This window comes from Felis catus, chromosome F1 (genome assembly GCF_018350175.1).
Source record: "Felis catus isolate Fca126 chromosome F1, F.catus_Fca126_mat1.0, whole genome shotgun sequence".
Lineage (NCBI taxonomy): Eukaryota > Metazoa > Chordata > Mammalia > Carnivora > Felidae > Felis > Felis catus.
The window spans coordinates 64,651,018-64,660,508 of NC_058384.1; positions in this window are offsets into that span (position 1 = coordinate 64,651,018).

Below are 9,491 nucleotides of genomic sequence, written 5' to 3' on the forward strand. Positions count from 1 at the left end.
GAGAGAGAGAGAGAGAGAGAGAGAGAGAGCACAAGCTGGGAAGGGGCAGAGAGAGACGGAGACACAGACTCCGAAGCAGGCTCCAGGCTCCGAGCTGTCAGCACAGAGCCCGACGTGGGGCTCGAACTCACGAACTCATGTGGGCTCGAACCCACAAACTGTGAGATCATGACCTGAGCCGAAGTCAGACGCTTAACCAATTGAACCACCCAGCCGCCGCCGGGGCTTTAGTATTTTTATACCCTTTGGAAAAAAGAGAAAAACAAACCCAGACACCGGGAGCGACATGCTCAAGGTCCCCGGGTACTTGCACACTTTCTGCATCTTTGAATGCCTCATGGTTCTTGGCCCCGTACGACCCGGCCCAGAGGGTGGCTCAGGGGAAGTTCATGGTTTTGAATTGCTTCTGCATGTCCTAGAACCCAGATCTCTGGACTCCTGGTCGCTCAGTGGACACTGAAAATACCCAAAGTGCGTACCCATCCCTGGGGCTGGGGCTGACTCAAGCAGACACAGAGGGCTGGGTGACGCTGCTCCCCGTCCTGTGCCTCCCGCAGGCCTGCCACAAGGAATCCCAGCTTGCCCAGACCTCTTCTGCTCCCTCAGTGACATCTGTCCTCAGACGGCCAAGATTGGAGTCACCCAGGGTGCCGGCTCGAAATGCAGAGCCCAGTTTGTCCTTTTAGAACTGCTAGACTGGGAATATTTGGTGGAGTTGATGCGGGTGCTGTCTTGAATTTGCATCGTCTTTTTCTTTTTTAAGGTTATTTATCTATTTTGAGAGAGAGAGAGGGAGGGGCAGAGAGAGAGAGGGAGAGAGAGAGAGAACCTCAAGCAAGCTCCATGCTCTGTACAGGGCCGGACGCGGGGCTCGGGCCCAAGGACCGTGAGGTCACGACCCGAACTGAGGTCAAGAGTCGGAGGCTGAACTGACTGAGCCACTCAGGCGCCTCTTGAATTTGCTTTTTACACTGGCTCCCCCCATCATTCTTAGGCAGCCCCGTCGTAGGAGATGCAGAGAGAAGTTTCTCCAACCAGAAGACGGAGGTCTGGGAGGGCCCTGGCTCGAGGCCTTGGATGGGAGTTGGCCCTACCCCCCACCCTGCACTGTTTGGCGACTGTGGCTGAGTTGCCAGGGGAAACAGGCTGTGTAACTTCCTGACTTTGGCGGCTTTCCCTCCTTGGCCTTATCTCAACATCCGCCACCCAGTCCAGGGTCTGTGCTGGTCACGTAGGAGAGGAAGCCGGTGCCAGGCGTGTGGAGGCGTACTCAGGGCATCGGGGAAACGCTGGCCCCAGGTCCTGGGGCAGGGAGGAGCGTGGGGATGTGGTTCTGAAGAGGGGTGGAGGCTGCAGATTGCTTAACGTCCTTTTCCTTGGCCTGGGGGCTGTCCGCCCAGGGGGACCCTGGCCAGGTAGAGGCTGCGATGTGTGGCCAGAAGTCTCTGTCAGTCCCCTGGAGGTTCAGCGCCCCACTTCCCACCATCCCCCGCAGCCCCGAAGGTGGTATTGCCTCCTGGCCGGTGTCCTCTCCCCTCCTTCCCTCCTTCTTCCCTCTGGACCCAGGGCCTCCAGCCCCCCCACCCCCACCCCAGGCCCCCCCACACTCTCCTAACCTTCCCTCTCCCCTCTACTCTTTTCCTGGTGCTCAGCATCTTTCCCGGGGGCCTCAAACCCTCTCCCCACTCCCGGCCCCACGCCTGGGCTCTCTGGCTGCAGCAGGGAGGCCCCACAGTATTTAAGGATGGGAGCGCGAGTTTTGAAGAAAGAGGGGAGGCAGCAAATACTTTGAGTGAAACAACTCGTGCCTTCAAGCGTTTATTTATGTGTTCGGCTCTACTCTACTTGGGGAAGAATTGACTGCCGGTTCGAGAGTTCAAGGGCTCCAGGAAGAAGGGGGCAGTGAGATAGGCTTTCAGGCACCCTTGCAACTTAGAGGATTTACAGTCGGATGCCTGACCGTATTTACACTACAGAGGATGAAGATATCCGCCCTCCCCCCTTCCTGCTTAGCCCCCTGCTCTGGGGGAAGGAGAAGAAGGGACGAAAAACCACCAGGCCCCGTGCAAATGGATTTCTGAGCCCTCTTTGGGGCTATTTCCGAACGTCACACAGGAGGAAACAAAGGCCCAGGTGGTTAGGCAGGTGGCCCAAGGTCTCTCGGCTGCCAGTGGCCGGGCCAGGGTCCTAACCCTGCTGGTCTGGCTCCAAAATGAGTCCCGCTTTCCTTCTTCGCTGTGCCGCCCAGGGAGCACAGATCACAGGAGAGCTTCTTCTTCGGAGCCCCTTGGAGGGACTATTCTTGGCTGTGAGGCAGCCTGGAAGAAATTGTGCTAAACTGAGAACTGAGTGAGCATTGCAGAATTCCCTCCTCAGACAGATGGTCACTGCTCCAACGGGGAGCAGAAGTTGGGTTTGAAGAGGGGTGGAGGCTGCAGAAGCTGGGGCGGCGGGGCAGGTCCAGAGGAAGGAGGTGGGGCCCCCATTTTGAAGAAGTCCCAAGACGTACGTATCAAAGGAGTTCAGAGACAACATTGGCGAACGAAGAACTATGTTCTCCCACAGGAGGCGTGGGAGTCTCTTGGCCGTTCTCTGTATGTGGCCCAGTTGCCCCCAAGCCACTCTGAGAAGCCTCACTGATCCCTGGGCTACAGGGATCCTCCGAGATGCATTTCAAGGACAGAGAGACACAGAGAGAGAAAGAGGAAGAGAGACAGAAGCAGGGAACCACTGTCCCTTCTCCTGGCTCCCGGACGGGAGACCAGCTCAAGCGACAGGCCAGACTTTTCATTTTAACTGTGACTTGATGACTCTTTTGATGGCTCTCATCTCTCAGGCTCCTCCCATTGACGTGTGCTTACCCAGCAGAGTCAAAATTCTGATCCCTGTGGCCTCAGCCCGGGTGGGAGTACCTCTGGAGGCTGGCAGGGTGGGGTCAGGTGAAGCCCCAGGACGGTTTCAAGGCCCAGAGGGGTGAGAAGGAGCTGCCGGGGACCCAGCGCGGCCCGGGTCTGGGACCACACGCAGGGTTTACTCTGAGGCTCCTTTGGGAGTGGTGACTGGCTAGGAAGGGTCAGGGAGCCTGGGAGTGGGGCCTGGGGGTGGGGACCTGCCCTCTTCCTCAGGCTCTTAGCCCTTTTAAGCCTTGATTGCTCTGGCCCGGGGGTGGCCTGGAGTCAGTCGGGCCGCAAAGGGGCGGAGTAGAGGACGGGAGCAAAGGGGAGCATGGGGATGGGACCCAAAGGAGGCGGGCGACCCAGACGCATAACAGGGAGTACGGCCAGGACAGGGCGGGGGCGCAGGGGAGAAGGCGGGAGAGGAAGGCAGGGAGGAGTGGGCAGAGCTGGCTGAGGCTGGGAGGGGAGAGCAAGGGCACCCCACCCCGACCCCACCGGATATGGCTGCACTTTGCAGCCAAGTTTTGCTGAGAAGGGGAAGGTCGCCTCCCTACTTATCGGGGTGGAACCGGCTTTGTGAGGCCCCAGGCTTGTAGAGTTTTGGAAGCCCCATTGAAGAGAGACAAGGCAAAATTATTAAGACAAAATCAATTACAGGAGTAAACATTTATTTAGAATAACAAATCATGACAAGTTAGAAGTGTTTTCAAATCTGGCAAATACTATAAACATTGTAACATCTGAAAGAGTCACGTAAAATCTGCGTGAATTCCCTGAATTCAGCTCTAAAATAGCTGTCGCCCTTACCTTTTCTGGCTTCTTAAAAAAAATCTGTTTTTAATGTTTATTTATTTTTGAGAGAGAGGGAGAGAGACAGAGTGTGAGCCAGGGAGGGGCAGAGAGAGAGAGGGAGACACAGAATCCGAAGCAGGCTCCAGCTCTGAGCCATCAGCACAGAGCCTGATGCAGGGCTCAAACCCATGAACCGTGAGATCATGACCTGCGCCGAAGTTGGACGCGTAACCAGCTGAGCCACCCGGGTGTCCCTGTTTTTGTTTTTGTTTTTTTTTAATTTTTTAAACATTTATTTTTGAGAGACAGAGAGAGACAGAGCATGAGTGGGGGAGGAGCAGAGAGAGAGGGAGACACAGAATCGGAAGCAGGCTCCAGGCTCCGAACTGTCAGCACAGAGCCCGATGCGGGGCTCCAACCCATGAACTGTGAGATCATGACCTGAACGGAAGTCAGATGCCTAACTGACTCAGCCACCCAGGGGCCCCATCTGGCTATTTATTCTTTGTCTCTCCAAATGACAGTGATTTTATATTATTTTACACAGACAGAATACAGTGATAATTCATTCTTTCCTCTGATAGGGGTTGATCGACACTTTTATTATTATTAATAGATTAGGATGTTTCTTTCATGTCACAGTTTGCTGTGGGCAAAATAGCAATTTTTATAATTGTCGAATTTGGGGAAATCTGAGCTAAATTTCTTATAGGAGTTGCAGAATTTCAGGACATTGTTCAGTAATTAGTCATAAATGTTCTTTGAATTGATGGCACTCATTAACCAACTCGTCATAGGTCCTAGTTTTTGTGTACTAAGAGGAGTTTACGCAAGCTCTATCAATGGCGATATTTTATGTCAAACCAGTAAGAAATGTAAGATATCCCCAATGTGTTCCTATGATTTTCTTCTTGTTAGTTGGATTATTAAACAATCCAAGTGCCTGTTTATTCAAACTCTGTCTATTTCTCTTATTGAATTGCCTTTTTTGATAGAGCTTTTGCTCCAATTTACTTTTCAATTTCAAAATAATTTGTACGGATTTCATGGCTCATTTTTACCACTTTTGTTTCATAAACCTATGAAGTACTTTTGTTGACATATGATTGACACATAACATTGCATCAGTTCCAGGTGGGCAACATAATGATGCAGTATTTGTATATATTGCGAACCGATCACGGCTGTACATCTAGTTAACATCCGTTAGCTTTCTTATCATGAGAGATTTTAAGATCGCCTCTCTTCGCATCTTCCAAATAGACCATAGAGTATTATTAACTATAGCCATCATGTTATAATTACACCCCATGACTTATTTGTCTTATAATTGGGAACTAGTGCCTTTGGACCATCTTCGCTCAATTCCCCCAGCCCTGACTCCCCACGTCTAGCCACACAGATCCCCGCACATCTGTTCTCTGTACCTCTGAGTTGGGTTTTGTTTCTTTGTTGTTGTTTTCCATTCTACACAGAAGTGAGTGTTGTTCTGCAACCCTCTCAGGAGCTTCCTGGGTGGAATCTCAAACTGGCCCTGTATGTGGAGGACAGAGAGAGGCCAAAGAAAGAAATAGAGCACTGCAGGTTGGAAGGTGGCAGGTTGGAGAGAGAGGGAACTTACATACGAGGATGGGAGCCAGGCTAGTAGATCCTGCCCCGCTTCCCCCAAATCATAATAGTTTATATAGAAGGCTTAACGGCGTTCGTTCACATATACTGGCCAGATGCTCTCAGGGCCGCATCATTATCTCAAGGCTGTGTCCTTGGAGCAGCCTCTGGGAGGGGGAAAGCCAAGCGGAACCATAAACCAAGGACAGAGGAGGGGCTAAGGAGCCTCGGATTGCCCGGGTCCAGCTCATGGGTCAACCGAGGTCAGGGCTTTGATGACCTCCCCCAACAGTGAGATCATATCATTTGTCTTTCCCCGTCTGACTTATTTCACTTAGCATAACACCCTGAAGATGCACCCATATTATCACAAATGGCAAGATTTCACTCTTTTTTTTTATTGTCAACTAGCATTCTGTTGTCTATATATACCACATTTTTTCCTTTTTCTTTTTTTTTGAGAGAATTTTATTGTTTATTTTTATTTTATTTTATTTTGTTTTGTTAAGAAATGTTTAATGTATATTTATTTTTGAGAGAGAGAGGGAGAGAGAGAGAGAGACGGGGCAGAGAGAGAGGGAGACACAGAATCTGAAGCAGACTCCAGGCTCCGTGTTGTTAGCACAGAGCCCAATGGGTGAGCCCTGAACTCACAAACCACCAGATCATGAGCTGAGCCAAAGTCGGATGCTTAACTGACCCGAGCCACCCAGGCGCCCCCTATGTACCACATTTTTTGTATTCATTTGTTCATCAGTGGACGCTTAGGTTGTTTTTATGTCTTGGCTATTGTCAATAATGGTGCAATGAACATAGAAGTACATATATCTTTTTGAGTTAAGTGTTTTTGTTTCCTTTGGGTAAATACCCAGAAGTGATTGCTGGATGATATGGTATTTCTCTTTTTAAGTTTTTGAAGAAACTCCGTACTCGTTTGCACTGTGGCCGCACCAATTTGCATTCCCACCAACAGCACTGGAGAGTTTCCTTTTTTTCTGCATCCTTGCCAACATTTGTTACTTCTTGTCTTTTTGATAATGACCCGTCTGACAGGTGTGAGGTGATATCTCATTGTGGTTTTGATTTGGATTTCCCTGATGATTACTGACGTTGAGCTCCTTTTAATGTACCTGTTGGCCATGTTGTATGTCTTCTTTGGAAAAATGTCTACTCAGAGCCTCTGCCCATTTTTTAATTGGATTTTTTTTTTTGCAATTACATTGTAGTTCTTTGTGTCTTTTGGATATTAATCCCTTATCAGCTACGCGATTGGTAAATTTTTTCTCTCATTCAGTAGGCTGCCTTTTCATTTTGCTGATCGTTTCCTTTTTTGTACAGAATAAACTCGTTAATTTTTGTTAATGTTTATTTATTTTTGACAGAGAGAGATAGAGCATGAGCAGGGGAGGGGCAGAGAAAGAGGGAGACCCAGAATCCGAAGCAGGCTCCAGGCTCTGAGCTGTCAGCACAGAGCCCGACGCGGGGCTCGAACTCACAGACTGCGAGATCACGACCTGAGCCGAAGTCGGACGCTCAACCGACTAAGCCACCCAGGAGCCTCAAGCTCATTAATTTTAAAGTGAATTTTCTGTTCTTCAACACATACGTTTAAAGTTGATGAAAGAGAATGTACTCTCTTTAAAAAATTAAAAAAAATTTTTTTTAAGTAAGCTCTGTGCCCAGTGTGGGGCTCAAACTCACGACCCTGAGATCAAGAGTCGCATGCTGTTCCCACTGTGCCTGCCAGGCATCCTGAAGAGGATGTACTCTTGACATCTGCCCATATCTGTTAAATCTCACTTGTATTATTTACATCTTCAAAGAGACTTTCCAAGATGCAGTTAAGAAAGGCACGATAAACTGAGGGTTGATGGGGGGAGGGAGGGAGGGAGGGGAGAGTGGGGGATGGGTATTGAGGAGGGCACCTGTTGGGATGAGCACTGGGTGTTGTATGGAAACCAATCTGACAATAAATTTCATATTTAAAAAAAGTCATGTTCAAGTTGTAACAACTTTTTGAGTAATTTTTTTTTTTTTTTTTTTTTTTGCATTTTGTATTTTGTGTTTCTCTCCCAAGAAATGTTTCAGATCCTTAAAAGGTCACTGTTACCTGGCAAAGTGTGGTAGGCCCCTCCCCTCCTCCAAACATCTCTCAATTCCCAAAACGTCTAAATATTTACCTTGCACGGTAAGACGACTTTGCAGATACGGCTCCGTGAAGGATCCCGAGATGGGAAGATTCTTTTGGGTTATCCTGGTGAGCTCAACCTAATCTAATCACAGGAGTCCTTAAAATCAGAGACACTTTCCCAGTAGAAGGAAACGTGACTCATGTAGAGTGCTCAGAGACGAAGGGCTACTGGCTTTAAAGATGGAGGAAGCGGGCCACGGGCCAAGGAGTATCGTGGGCTTCAGAAACTGGATTGAGGATTCACTCTAGAGCCTTGGTAAGTAAGGAACACAATTCTGCTGACACCTTAGTTTTAGGCCAGTGAGAACTCCTCAACGGTAAGATAATATACTTGTGCTGTTTTCAGCCAGGAAATTTGTGGTGGTTTGCTAGAGCCGGAGTAGAAAACTAATACACAAGGCCTGAAACGCTTTTCAATGGGAAGACTGTTTCCTTCTACTCCGAAAAGTTCAAGTGGGCTTATGTGTTTGAGATGATCTCAGAGAAGAATGTAAAAAGGAAAACCCCTATCACTGTTGGAAAAACAGAAGTAGCCGACAAGTGTAGGTCCTCTGGAGGCAGCTTTCTCTCTGGTGAGGCATACGATGTGTTCATAATTATATTTGCTGCATTACTGGGTCTCTTCCTGGCCAGAGAGAACTTCCGTTTTGGCCAGGCAGTGAGAAGAACGGCATCTCTACTTAACAATGTCACACGATGGGGGGTATTGGAAGTTTTTCACAGACTGGCTTCTGGCTTTTGAAACAATGTCAACCCTTGTTTTTCTTCCGTTTTGCACGTGCTTTTGGTGTTGGGTGCCACAGCACCTATTCCCACCGAGAATACGGCTGGCACTTTCCGGGTCCTGGCGTGAGGTGAGGTGGCGTGGCAGGCCGGCCCAGGGAATGTTCCGGGCACCCATTCCGCCAGCAGGCCAGTAGGCAACAACTTCACTATTGCAGCTGACAGAGAACCACACACACAGGTTTCACAGAAATCCAAAAATCTACAAAACACACGGCCAAGCAGACACAGGGCTGCGAGCCCTGATGTGAGTCTTGCAAGGGCTTCTGCTTAGGGAAGTCCTGAAACTTAAGCACTGAGAGCTTCGGGGTATATTCAGAGAAAGCCTGGCAGGGGATTCCCTGACACTGCACTGTCACCCTGTCCTTCCTGCCTTGACTTGACTACCTTTCCTTCAGAGAGGCGGCCTGGGTTGAGAAGAGAACACAGACTTGTGAGTTTGGACAGTGATCTCTCTTGGCCTCAGTCTCCTCTTTGGCGATGCGGATAGTTACGCCCCAGGGATGAGGGTTCGGTGGACTTACGGGAAGCATCAGCCAGCAGTCAGCAGGCTGCTGACTTTGTCCGTGGCTCCTCCTGGGGCTGCTGGGAAGAGGCTGGGAGAGGAGAGGTGCCTGGAAAAGTCCTTCCCCCACTTGACTGCGGGCAGGGTCGTGCTCCCCCTTTCGGGCCTGCCGGGTATGCTAGCTTGGATCACCCCCACCCTGATCCCACCTCCAAGGCTGTGGCCACCGCCCCCGCCACCCCCCTTGTTCTTCTGAGGATCCCAAAGGAGACAAGGCTGGGAACTCCAGAGAAAGAATGTGGAGCCTGCTGGAGTAGGTCCTTTTAAGAACAACTAGAGGTGACCCCAGCTCCCTTCCTGCCTTCCCCCGGGGGCTGTGAACAGCGCTCGTGCCCCTGCAGACAACCCTTCAGCCCAGAGAGTGTCTCGAATGCACCCTGTGGCTTTGCAGCACAGAAGTCAAGTGGCGGTGAGCTTCGGACCGGCTGGCCGCCAGGGACCGGGGAGAGGTTTGCGAGGGGGAGAGCGGCTCACAGGGTCACAGAGTCATCATGGCGCTTCGGCCCCCTTTCTGCTCACCGGGCCTGGAGGAGAAAACGTACTTGGACGGTGCAGAGGCTTTGTGAGGCTTGGGGCACACAGACTGCCCGGGTCAGTTCAGTTTCGCCCCTGCAGGTTGGGGAGGTATAAGAGGCCGAACCAGACTGGGAAAATC